At 42.7% G+C, this 13,217-nt stretch overlaps 1 protein-coding gene across 3 annotated transcripts in view; it reads right to left on the bottom strand.

Moving 5' to 3' along the window:
- rnf13 (ring finger protein 13) overlaps nucleotides 1-13,217 on the bottom strand; it is a 259,925-nt gene that overhangs the window by 131,459 nt on the left and 115,249 nt on the right. The window lies entirely within an intron of this gene.

Here is a 13,217-nt window from a genome sequence, read left to right as displayed (position 1 = left end):
AACTAAACACTTTCACTTGTGAAAGTGAAGTGTGCTTGGGGCCTTAGACAGTGAGGACAGAGGTGGACAATAAGTATTGTACCTTCTGCAAGTGCATGCAAAAGTGCTATCGGGCTAGGGGGGGAAGGAGTGGACTAGGCGGTCACAGGGAACAGTCCTTATGGAAGCTGATATGAAGGAAGGGGTAAGAAGGGTTGTAGCATCCTACTGGAGGTGGCAGAAATGACAAAATTATCCTTTGAATGCAGAGACTGAAGGTATGGAAAGTGATATAGCATCAACCCTTCATTGTTCTGAGGGGGAGGGGGAGGCGGCGTGTAAAAGTATAGAAACGGGTCAGGCATGGTTGAAGACTCTGTAGGAGAAAGTGAGGACTGCTGATGCTGGAGATCAGAGCTGAAAATGTGTTGCTGGAAAAGTGCAGCAGGTCAGGCAGCATCCAAGGAACAGGAGAATCGACGTTTTGGGCATCAGCCCTTCTTCAGGAATGAGGAAAGTGTGTCCAGCAGGCAAAGATAAAAGATAGGGAGGTGGGAGGTGGGACTTGGGGGAGGGGTGTTGGAAATGTGATAGGTGGAAGGAGGTCAAGGTGAGGGCGATAGGCCGGAATGGGGGTGGGGGTGGGGGTGGAGGTGGGAGCGGAGAGATCAGGAAGATGATAGCAGGTTAGGAAGGCGGTGCTGAGTTTGAGGGATTTGACTGAGACAAGGTGGAGGGAGGGGAAATGAGAAAACTGGAGAAATCTAAGTTCATCCCTTGTGGTTGGAGGGTTCCTAGGCGGAAGATGAGGCGCTCTTCCTCCAGCCGTCGTGTTGCCATGGTCTGGCGATGGAGCCGTCCAAGGACCTGCATGTCCTTGGTGGAGTGGGAGGAGGAGTTGAAGTGTTGAGCCACGGGGTGGTTGGGTTGGTTGGTCCAGGTATCCCAGAGGTGCTCTCTGAAACGTTCCGCAAGTAGGCGGCCTGTCTCCCCAGTATAGAGGAGGCCACATCGGGTGCAGCGGATGCAATAAATGATGTGTGTGGAGGTGCAGGTGAATTTGTGGCGGATATGGAAGGATCCTTTGGGGCCTTGGAGGGAAGTGAGGGGGGAGGTGTGGGCGCAAGTTTTGCATTTCTTGCGGTTGCAGGGGAAGGTGCCGGGAATGGAGGTTGGGTTGGTGGGGGGTGTGGACCAGACGAGGGAGTCACGGAGGGAGTGGTCTTTTCGGAACGCTGATAGGGGAGGGGAGGGAAATATATCCTTGGTGGTGGGGTCCGTTTGGAGGTGGCGGAAATGACGACGGATGATACGATGTATATGGAGGTTGGTGGGGTGGTAGGTGAGGACCAGTGGGGTTCTGTCCTGGTAGCGATTGGAGGGGCGGGGCTCCATTTCTATCTCAGGCGACCGAATCAACACGGACATTTACTATAAACCGACCGACACCCACAGCTACCTAGACTACACCTGCTCCCACCCTGCCCTCTGAAAACGCCATCCCATATTCCCAATTCCTTCGTCTCCGCAGCATCTGCTCCCAGGAGGACTAGTTCCAATACGGTACAACACAGGTGGCCTCCTCCTTCAAAGACAGCAATTTCCCCCCAGACGTGATCGACGATGCCCTCCACCGCATCTCCTCCACTTCCCGCTCCTCCGCCCTTGAGCCCTGCCCCTCCAATCGCCACCAGGACAGAACCCCCCCCCACTGGTCCTCACCTACCACCCCACCAACCTTCAGATACATCGTATCATCCTTCGTCATTTCCGCCACCTCCAAACGGACCCCACCACCAGGGATATATTCCCCTTCCCTCTCCATCAGTGTTCCGAAAAGACCACTCCCTCCGTGACTCCCTCGTCAGGTCCACACCCCCCACCAACCCAACCTCCATTCCCGGCACCTTCCCCTGCAACCGCAAGAAATGCAAAACTTGCGCCCACACATCCCCCCTTCCCTCCAAGGCCCCAAAGGATCCTTCCATACCCGCCACAAATTCACCTGCACCTCCACACATCATTTATTGCATCCACTGCACCCGATGTGGCCTCCTCTATATTGGGGAGACAGGCCGCCTACTTGCGGAACCTTTCAGAGAACACCTCTGGGATACCCGGACCAACCAACCCAACCACCCCGTGGCTCAACACTTCAACTCCTCCTCCCACTCCACCAAGGACATGCAGGTCCTTGGACGGCTCCATCGCCAGACCATAGCAACACGACGGCTGGAGGAAGAACGCCTCATCTTCCGCCTAGGAACCCTCCAACCACAAGGGATGAATTCAGATTTCTCCAGTTTCCTCATTTCCCCTCCCTCCACCTTGTCTCAGTCAAATCCCTCAAACTCAGCACCGCCTTCATAACTTGCTATCTTCTTCCTGACCTCTCCGCCCCCACCCCCACCCCGGCCTATCACCCTCCTCCACCTATCACATTCCCAACGCCCCTCCCCCAAGTCCCTCCTCCCTACCTTTTATCTTAGTCTGCTGAACACACTTTCCTCATTCCTGAAGAAGGGCTCATGCCCAAAACGTCGATTCTCCTGTTCCTTGGATGCTGCCTGACCTGCTGAAGACTCTGTAACCAAGGTAGGGTAAATTCTTGGTTAAGGAAAAGAGAAGGACATATCAGAGGTACTTCAATGGATTGGAGTGAGCACTTTGCAGAACATAGGAATTAGGAGCAGGTATAGGCTACGCGGCACATCGTCTGCTCAATCATTCAATAAAATCATGCTGGACTTGATTATAACCTCAAATCTGCATTTCCACCTACATTAGTGACCTGTCAGTCTCTTGCTAAACAAGAATCTATCTGCATTTACCTTATAAATATTCAAGAACACCAACTTTACAGGAAGAAAGTTCCAAAATGCATAGCCTTCAAAACAAATTCACCCCAACTCTAAAATGGGTGACTTCTGATTTTTAAAGAGACTCCTAGTTCTAGACTCATTCTAAGAGGTAATACTCTTGTCACATCTTACTCAATTATTAGATTACAAAATGTAGAAGCAGAGAGCTGCTCTGGCCTTCAGTTAGATATTGGCTGATCTATTTTAAGACCATAAATTATTAGAGCAGAATTAAGCTATTTGGCTCAAGACTGATCCCCCATTTGATCATGGCTGATATGTTTCTCAACCCCATTCTCCTACCTTCTCCCTTGATAGCCTTACTAATCAAACATCTCTGCCCTAAATAAATGACTTGTCCTCCACAGCTCTCCTCAGTAATACATTTCACTGATGAACCAATCACTGGCTGAAGAAATTTGTCCTCTGTTCGAAAGGGTCGTCCCTTCAGTCTGAGGCTGTGCCCTCAAATCCTAATCTCTCTTTCAATGGAGGACATTACTACCACATCCTGTTCTATCCAGGTGTTTCAGTATTCTGCCCAGTCAGACTTCCCCCATATCCTTCTAAACTCCATCAGGTACAGACCCAGAGTCCTCAACCATTCTTCAAACTGACAAGCCCTTCATCCCCAAGATCATTCTTGTAAACCTCCTTTGGAACCCTTTCCAAGGCCAGCACACCCATCCTTAAATATAGGGCCCAAAACTGCTCACAATATTCCAAACACAGTCTGACCAGAGTCTTGTATAGCCTTAGCAGTACATCTCTGCTGTTGTATTATAGCTCTCCTGAAATGAATGCTAACACTCCATTTGGCTTCCTAACTGCCAAGTGAACCTGCATGTTAACCTTAAGTTACATTGTGCTTCAGATTTCCCAAGCCTCAACTCCACTTTCCTGTTTTTATCCCGTAACTCTCAATTCCTTCACGGATTAAAAATTCCTATCTCAGTCTTGAATACACTAAATGACCCAGCCTTAACAGCCCTGTGGTAAAGAATTCCACAGATTCACTATCAAAAGAAGACATTCTTCTGTCTTAAATGTGAGACTTCTTATTCCAATATTATGCTCTCTGATCAAAGACTCTCCCACAAGAGGAAACAACCTTTTCATACTTATGCTGTCAAGCCCTCTAAAAATCCCATATTTCAATAAGGTATTCTCTTACTTTTCAAAATTCCAATGCGTACAAACCAAACCTCTCCTCTTAAGGCAGCCCCTCTACATCCGGTATCAGACTAGTGAACCTTTACCTTACCTGCCTCCAACACCAGGACACTACTCCTTAGGTAAGGGGCCCAACACCGCTTACAATATTTCAGCTGTGGTCTGAATAATGCAAGTTCTAGTTTTAGCAAGACCTCCCTAACTTTATACTCTATTCAAGACATCTCAGGATCTCATATGCTTCAATCAAGTCACTTCTTATTCTTCAAACTCCAGTGGATAAGCTCAGAGACTGTCCAATTGTTCCACAAGACAATCAGCAACCCCAATTCCATTCCAGGAGTTTACTCTAGTATAACTTTTCTGAACTGCCTCCAAAGCATTTATAGTCTTCCCTAAATAAGGTGATCAATGCTGTGCATCGTGCTCCAGATGTGATCCCACCAGTTCTCTGTATAATTGAAGCATACTTTCTTACTTCTGAAATCAATTCCCCTCATAACATTCCACCAGCTTTTTAATTACTGGCAAACTAACCTTTTGTGATTCGCACCAAGTCACAGATGCCTCTTAACCTCTCAGCTCTACAGTCTTACCATTTGGATAACATTTTTAGTTTTATTCTTCCTGCCAAAAAAGGGGCAATTCCACATCTTCCCACATTACAATCCATTTGCCACACCTTTGCCTATTCACTTCTGCCTTCTTCACAACTTACTTTCTTATCTTTGTGCCGTCAGCAACCAACCTTCTACTTCAAGTCATTTATATACTTTGCTAATAGTTGAGGTGCCAGCACTGATTCCTATAACACACCACATTTTGCAGAGTCTCTGCTTCATGTTAGCCAGCCAATCTCCTACCTATGCTCGTTTTTACAACATGGGCTTTAACGAAACTCAAGACTATCAATTATTCTTTTCTATTCAGATGATACAGTATAGAAGGTCATTCAGTGGGCCAGACTTTATCGGTAAAATAATGTAGTCTAAAGCCAAGCACTTATTTATAATTGACACAACAAAGGTGTGAATTGATGAACAATTAAAATTTGTGGTGAGAGTTTTGCTGTCTCACACGTCAGGGTTTCATCATTGGCATACCGCCATGAACCAGACCAAACCTCCCTTCTAATATATCAAGGAGATTGCCTAGACCCTAGCTTTTATCTTATTTAAAGACAAGTGTAAGATGCTGTGTTCTGGATGTAATTCAATTGGTTACACTACTTGACATGAAGTAAAACACTTTATTCTTACTCTACAGTCAAAGTATTAACTTAAAGGATGACAAATTGGTATAGCTACCTTCTATTGAAAAACTCAACAGTATAATAGATTTTTTAACTGCGAATCAGCAACTGTTCCAATCTAGTAACGTCCTTGACAAAGACAAATTCAATAAAATAAATTGTCTCACATGCGATTCTGGTAAAGAGAGAAAATTCTGGTAGAGAGATATATATATTGTATATACTCGACGAACATTCGAATTTTTTTGACCACTTAAGTTTAAAATTATGGGGTCGACTATTACACGGATACTACTTTGAGGTGCTGAAATTTATGCCCATCAAAATTCACACAGTATCATTAGCAGAAGCCCAAGTGATCTCTAAACGAATAATGAAAAAACAATGGATTATGGTAACTTTGAAAACCTGGAGCAGAACTGCCAGTGCACAGGAGGACCGGGAGCAGGGTAGAACAACCGGCAGACTGGAAAGTGGAGCAGGACGTGATGGCCGGCACACTGACTCATATGTTGATCTGCTATCTGTGATGAACTAGGGTCGACTTTTACATGACATATATGGAAAATTCCAGGTTACTTGGCCAAACATAGGGGGTTGACTTTTACATAAGATTGACTATTACTCAAATATATACAATAACAGTTCCCACATCCAATTTAAAAGCCCAAGAAAAAGCTAAACTAAAACTAATTCTGTGGGAGCTTGACTCTACCCATTCAAGCTGCTTCTATTGGTCCAACTTTCAAACAAAAACCCCAAGGCCTCACAAGCTGTTTATTTTATTGGCTTTGAGGAGACTAAAAACCCTATCTTCAAATAAAGGACAAAATATACCTCTTAAAGTCATAATATTATCACAATATTTTGAACTTTAAGTTACTATACTTATACAGTAGATATGGCTACAAATGCTACAGATACTTACAACAATTATTTTGAAATGCAACAGTTCGGGCATTGTTAATGACTATCAATGAACATCTGGTACAGAACGAACTACCACATGCTCACGTATAAGTCCAGTTTTGAGTCGAAGGCTGAGAATTTGCAATTTTTTCACTTTTCCATGGTGGTGGGCACCACAACACGGGGACATTATGTAAGTGGTAATCTGGTAGGCTTTTCAGCAGTTCACTTCCTGGACAGTGATGCCCCTTCACCATCTGAAGCTATCAGCCATTCAGAACTAGCAGCCCCACAGCGGCAGAGGAGGCAGCATGAGGGAGCAGAGTTAATGGCAGCAGTGTGAAGAAACTATCAAGTGGTTGTTAATTGAACACTTAGGGCCTCAATTTACAACAGGCCAGGAAATGAAGCTTGGGCCTTCCCAACCAGAACTGAATTCCTGTGGTGGTAGCGAGCAAGTAACTTCTGTCAGATTATCTTCCCCTCCTACTACTTTCCCTGCTTCTTTGGAAGAGGAGGAAATTCCACTAAATTTTTATTTGAGAAAGTGTGTCAACTTTTAAACAAAATTTTGAAAAAGTTGAAATCACCATCTCCTGTCAGCCTGCTATAGTCAGCTTTCCAGGTTAGAGACTGTTCTAGCCGAACCAGATGCAAGCCCAAGCCCAAAGGTAGTGCAAATGAAGCCACAAATACTTCAGCAGTCACAATGACCAGAACAGTTGCTTAAGTTGTGCTATTCTGATTTTATGAATTACTGTTGCCAGATGGCAAGTTTACTTTAGTGGTGAGCATGTTTCAAGTGCAAACAGTCTGTATTTTTTGGCCAAGCTAAAGTTGACTTCTACAAAAAAAATTACCATTCAAGTATACATTAGCTTTACTCAGGTAGCATTTCATTGCTTCGGTTCGTAAATTGTTCAGATTCTTTTAAAAAATCATATTGTAATATTTTCCTAAACTTCATTACATTTCCTTAGTTTCCTGCTCCAATCTCTGAAGTCAATCTTTCTTTCTCTTTCTTCATTTTTCATTCAGTACCTGATTTAATATTTAATTCACCCTTGTTCTCAAGTGCTACTGTCCAAGTGCCCTTGTTTCTCTTGCTGCATGGTGACCAGTTCACATTTTCAGCAGCTTTGCAGACAAAAAAATCTTTTGATCTGAACTATGTAAAGGGAATGTTAACTTGTGATTTGCGAAGATTTGTAGCTCAGATTGAGGTTTAGAGCTGGATGGTTTGTTTTCAGACGTTTCATCACCATCCTAGGTAACATCATCAGAGAGCCTCCGTTGAAGTGCTGGTGCAATGACCTCCTTTCTATGTGTGTGTCTTGGTCTGTTAAGGTGGGTGATATCATTTCCTGTTCTCTTTTCTCAGATTGTTAAACGGGGTCCAAATTGGTGTGTTTATTGATGGAGTTCTGGTTTGAATGCCTGGCCTTGAGGAATTCCCATGCATATCTCTGTTTAGCCTGTCCTAGGATAGATGTGTTGTCCCAGACAAAGTGGTGTCCTTCTTCATATGTATGGAAGGATACTAGCGATAATGTTGTCGTCTTTTTGGTGGCTAGTTTTTTTTTGTCTGTCTGATGCAGTGCTTGTTACAGTTTTTGTATGGCATTATGGTAGCCCACAAACCTACTAACACACAAACAGTTGCTGATGGTTGATGGTCGTGTATCCTGGTGGCTAGTTTTCTGCCTATCTGTCCAATATAGTGTTTGCTACAGTCTTTGCATGGTAATTTGTTAATGATATTTGTTTTGCAGGTTTTTTTGCATCAGATCCTTTAGGCTCATCAGCCACTGTTTAAGTGTGTTGGTAGGTTATTGGGCTACCATGATGCCATGCAAGGACTGTAACAAACACTACAATTGGACAGACAGGCAGAAAACTAGCCACCAGGATACACGAACACCAACTAGCTACCAAAAAGACATAATCCACTATCACTAGTACCCTTACATACAGAGGAGGACACCACTTTGACTAGCTGAAAATGTGTTGCTGGAAAAGCGCAGCAGGTCAGGCAGCATCCAAGGAACAGGAGAAGAAGGGCTTTCCTGAAGAAGGGCTCATGCCCGAAATGTCGATTCTCCTGCTCCTTGGATGCTGCCTGACCTGCTGCGCTTTTCCAGCAGCACATTTTCAGCTCTGATCTCCAGCATCTGCAGTCCTCACTTTCTCCACCACTTTGACTGGTACAACATATCCATCCTAGGATAGGCTAAACAGAGACACGCACAAAAATTCCTAAAGGCCTGGCATTCAAACCAGAACTCCAACAAACACCATCAAATTGGACCCCATTTAACAACCTCTGCGAATAAGAACAGGAAATGATGTCACCCACCTTAACAGACCAAGATACAAATAGAAAGCGGAACATAACACCAGCGCTTCCCCGGAGGCTCAATGATGGTGACCAAACATCTGAAAACAAACCTTCCAGTTTAGCAAGCAAACTTACAATCGAATGTCAACTAACAGCAAATATCTTTAGATTACAGAAAGAAAATTTGGCATCTTCTTTATAGCAAACCTTTTTTTCATGGCTCAGCTTCCAAGTTGGAATTGCCTCAACTTGAAGAACTTGACTGGTGTATAGCACAAGCTGCCAGGTAGTGGAGATGGCAGGTACAATTACAACATTTAAGAGGCATCTTGATGGTACATGAATAGGATGGGTTTAGAGGAATATAGGCCAAATGTTGACAAACTGGACTAGGTCAGTTTAGGATATCTGGTCGACATGAACGAGTTGGACTGAAGGGTCCATGCTGTACAGCCTGACTATACTGACCTCAACCAGGCTCAGTTCAACCCTGATACATCCTGAAATACTATGCAGAACTACTTTTTACAGTTTCTTTTAGTTTACTTAATCAAATAGAACACTGAAGTACCTGTTAATTCCCTTGTAGGGAATATCTTTAAGCTGCTTACTTTTAACAGACAGCAGTTTCCTGTTAACACTTTTCAAAATTCCCTGGAATAAAATAAAGCTTGACAATGTTCAACAACCACTACATCTAGTTTTCTTACATAACACATTTGCTATCTTGTGGTAAGCATGGGTTTGAATCATTACGTGCAAATGTATGTTCCATAAATAAAACTTAACCAAGTTAACTGGTTCATGCTGGTTACCTTTGCACAACGAGACAGAGTCACTCTGCATTCTGCTCTCATTCATTTAGATCAGTTAACAGATTCCCAAGAACTAACAACACATGCAGAAATGCATATTTTTTCCCACTTGTCCTATCAAAATTGCCATTCGGTATATTGTTGACCAAAGCAATTATTCTATTGCTGATGTTAATGTGACAGATTAAAATTAAAAAACCAAATCCTATTTGTTCGCTTGAAGCTCCATCAGACTTCCTGCAAGCAACATGAACTCCATCTGCTTTGTTATAAACCGAACTTGTGAATTTGGAGAGGATTTGTAGGTCAGGTTGTAAATTTGCTTGCTGAGCAAATTTTGTCACCATGCTAGGTAACATCAGTAAGCCTCCGGTGAAGCATTGTATTCTGCCTCACTTTGCTATTTATCTGCCTGGGTTTGTTGCAGTTGGTGATATCATTTCCGGTTCGGTTTCTGCAAAGTTGGTAAATGGGGTCCAAATCGATATGTTTGTTAATGGAGTTCCGGTTTGAATGCCAGGCAGCCAGGAATTCCAGTGTGTCTGTCTTTGTTTAGCCTGGCCCAGGATAGATGTATTAAACCAATCGAACCGGTGTCCTTCTTTGTCTGTGTGTATGGGTACCAGTGATGGTTAGTGCTCATGTATCCAGGTGGCTAGTATCCTGCCCCATTTATCCAATGTAATGTTTGTTGAGTCCTTAGAAGATATTTTTTATATTACATTTGTTCTGTTGGTTGTTGGTGCAGGGTCCTTTAAATTCATCAGGAGCTGTTTCAGTGTGGTGGTAGGTTTGTGGGTTACCTCGGGGCTGGAGTAGTATGGTCGTCACCTCGAAGATGTCTTTAATGTTTGGCTGGGTGGCTAGAGTCTCTGGGCAAGTTGAGTCTTCTTTAGGTCTGCTGTGCAGGAATCGGTAGACTGCACTTATCAGATACCCATTGTTCCTGAATACATTATATAGGTGTATTTCCTCAGCTTCTCTTAGTTCCTGGGTAGTATGGTGTGTTGTGGCTCATTTAAATAATGTCCTGATGCAACACAGTTTGTGGGTGTTGGGATGATTGCTCCCGTAGTTGAGTATCTGGTCAATATGTGTGGCTTTCCTGCAGATGCTGGTCCACAGCACTCCATTGGCTTTTAGGTAGTGACGTCTAGGAAGTGGTGTCTGTTATTGTCCTCTTCCTCTATGGTGAATTTTATACCGATGGTGTTTGTGTTTGACAAACCAAGGACACAAACACCTGATTGCACCAACCCCAGCAACAAGGACAGCATCTTCAAACTAGCAGACCTGTGCCTCACAACCCTCTTCAATGACAAGATCTACAAACAAATCAATGGGACACCGACGGATCACCAATATCAGGACTCTTAGCAGAAGCGGTTATGCAGAGGTTAGAATGAACAGCCCTTCTCACGATCCAGCCCAATTGAGTCCACAATGTGGATGACACCTTTGTCATCACAAAATGCAACAAATTAGACAAATCATAAACCACATATTCAGGAACAACGGGTACCCAATAAGTGCAGTCCGTCAATTCCTGTACAACAGACCTAAACAAGACAACATGCCCAGAGACTCTAGCCACCCTGTCAAACATTAAAGACATCTGAGATGACGACCAGACTACTCCGGCCCCTAGGCATCATGGTAGCCCACAATCCTACCACCACACTGAAACAAGTCCTGATTAATTTCAAGGATCCTGTTCCAACAACCAGCAGAACGAACGTCATATACAAAATATACTGCAAGGACTGCAATAAACATTACATTGGACAAATGGTCAGAAAACTAGCCACCAGGATACATGACCAACTATCACTGGTATCATACACACAATAAAGGAGGACACCAGTTCAACTGGGACAATACATAGGTTTGTGGGCTACAAGATGCCTAGTAGGGCCGGAGTAGTCTTGCCATCATCTCAGAGATGTCTTTGATGTATGGCAGGGTGGCTAGAGTCTCTGGGCATGTTGTGGCATCTTGTTTAGGTTTGTTGTGCAGGAATTGGTGGACTGCACTTTTCAGGTACCTGTTGTTGCTGAATACATCATACAGGTGTTTTTCCTCTGCTTCAAAGAAACGCATAAGAATTCCTAAAGGCCTAGCATTCAAACTGGAACTCCATTTACAAACATAGATTTGGACCCCATTTTCCAACCTCTCAGAAACAGAACCAGAAACGATATCACTTACCATAACAAACCCAGACTGGTAAATAGCAAGCAGGGCAGAACACCAACGCTTCACAGGAGGCTCACTGATGTTACCTAGCATGGTGACAAAATGTCTGAGAACAAATCTATCAGCTCAGCAAGCAAATTTACAACCTGACAACGTAAACCTAACTGATGAAAAAAACCCATTTACCTATTGTATACATGGTGTCACCAACCAGTTTTGAGAGAGCAGATATTGGGGACACTATGCTGCGTTAAAAGGTATGATTAAATGCAAGTTTTTATTGTGTTTATTTTAAGCAAGTTGCTAGTGAACTGCCCAGAATTGCCTACAATTCATAAATACAAAATTTAGAATAAAATCATACAAAAAGGCAAAACAATTAAGCAACTCACCTGAAACTTACTCCACACTAAGTTAATAATCAAACCTATAACTTACACAATGGCATAACAGTAAAAGTGAATGGGAAATGTGGATACAGGTAGTTGTTCTATAACAACGGTTGCATTCTGATGCAACTTCATATTATAGAAAAATTGCGCTTTAGAAACAGAGCTCAAGGTGTTGGTGATGTAATTGCATTAGTCAACACATTTTAAAAGTTCACACTTTAGAAATAGTGCCCCCAATTCAATGTTACAGCAAATTCACATAATGTATACTAGTTTATAATAGCAAATATCAACAGAAAATGTGAAAAAACAAGGAGAAATTGCACACCTTATGCATCTTTTTAGCCAATGTCTTGACTTATTAATAGAGATTGATTAAATTTTACTTCTGCTTTCCAAAATAAAAATTATTCATTATGATATCTTTCTCCCATGCTAGATGGAATATGTTGTGGCTGAAATCTGTTTAAGCAGATCGGTTCTGCTTTAATCCCAAATGGGCTACAAAACAGTTTGCCATATACGTATCTGCCACATTATGGCAGATACATTCACATTCCAGAAGGATGCATTAAGTCAGGACTGATGACTTAAAAATGTATAAATGCCACAGAAGTCATATTAGATAAAGTTGGAACTGAATTTAAGCACATTTACTTCTGACCCACTGTTTTAGCACACATTACCCCTGGCTGACATGAATACGCACAAGTGGGAATTATTCGAATCCTTTGTTTGGGTATCCCACAATTCAATAATGCAAAACAAACACACAAAAGAAGTCGAAAAACAAAATATGAAGAATGTACATCATTTGTATTAAAATATGCTGTACTTCTGAATACCCAAGACTGAAAGGATAGCATTTGACTACAAATAGGTTACCTCCAGAAAACAATACTTTACTTGTCCAATGCAAGAACATTTGTTTAATTTGCAAAAGCTACATAACTGTTGGGTTGGGAGAGGGGAGGGTTCACTGTTCAAGGATTGTGAACAAATCCGAATATGATCCAAACACAGTTTTAACAATTTAAATTGGTACAGCTTAGCTGTAAACACTGGCAATGGAAAAGATTAATTTTGCCAATGTGGACAATTTCTTCACATGCAGAACACTGGAAACATTCTTTGAAAGCTTTAAGAAGGGTGTCTTCACCTCAGAGTTCAGTATTAGATTCATAAGACAACACAGCAGACATAAGATTGCAACAGAATTGATCCAGTAATTCTTTATATTAGAGTCCTCTCAAATTGTCGAAATAACTTAGTATGAATAATTCAGAAGACAAAAATGAATAC

Source organism: Chiloscyllium punctatum, chromosome 6 (genome assembly GCF_047496795.1).
Source record: "Chiloscyllium punctatum isolate Juve2018m chromosome 6, sChiPun1.3, whole genome shotgun sequence".
Classification (NCBI taxonomy): Eukaryota; Metazoa; Chordata; class Chondrichthyes; order Orectolobiformes; family Hemiscylliidae; genus Chiloscyllium; species Chiloscyllium punctatum.
Note: the sequence above shows the minus strand (reverse complement) of the source record. Positions and strands in the feature narration are given on the sequence as shown.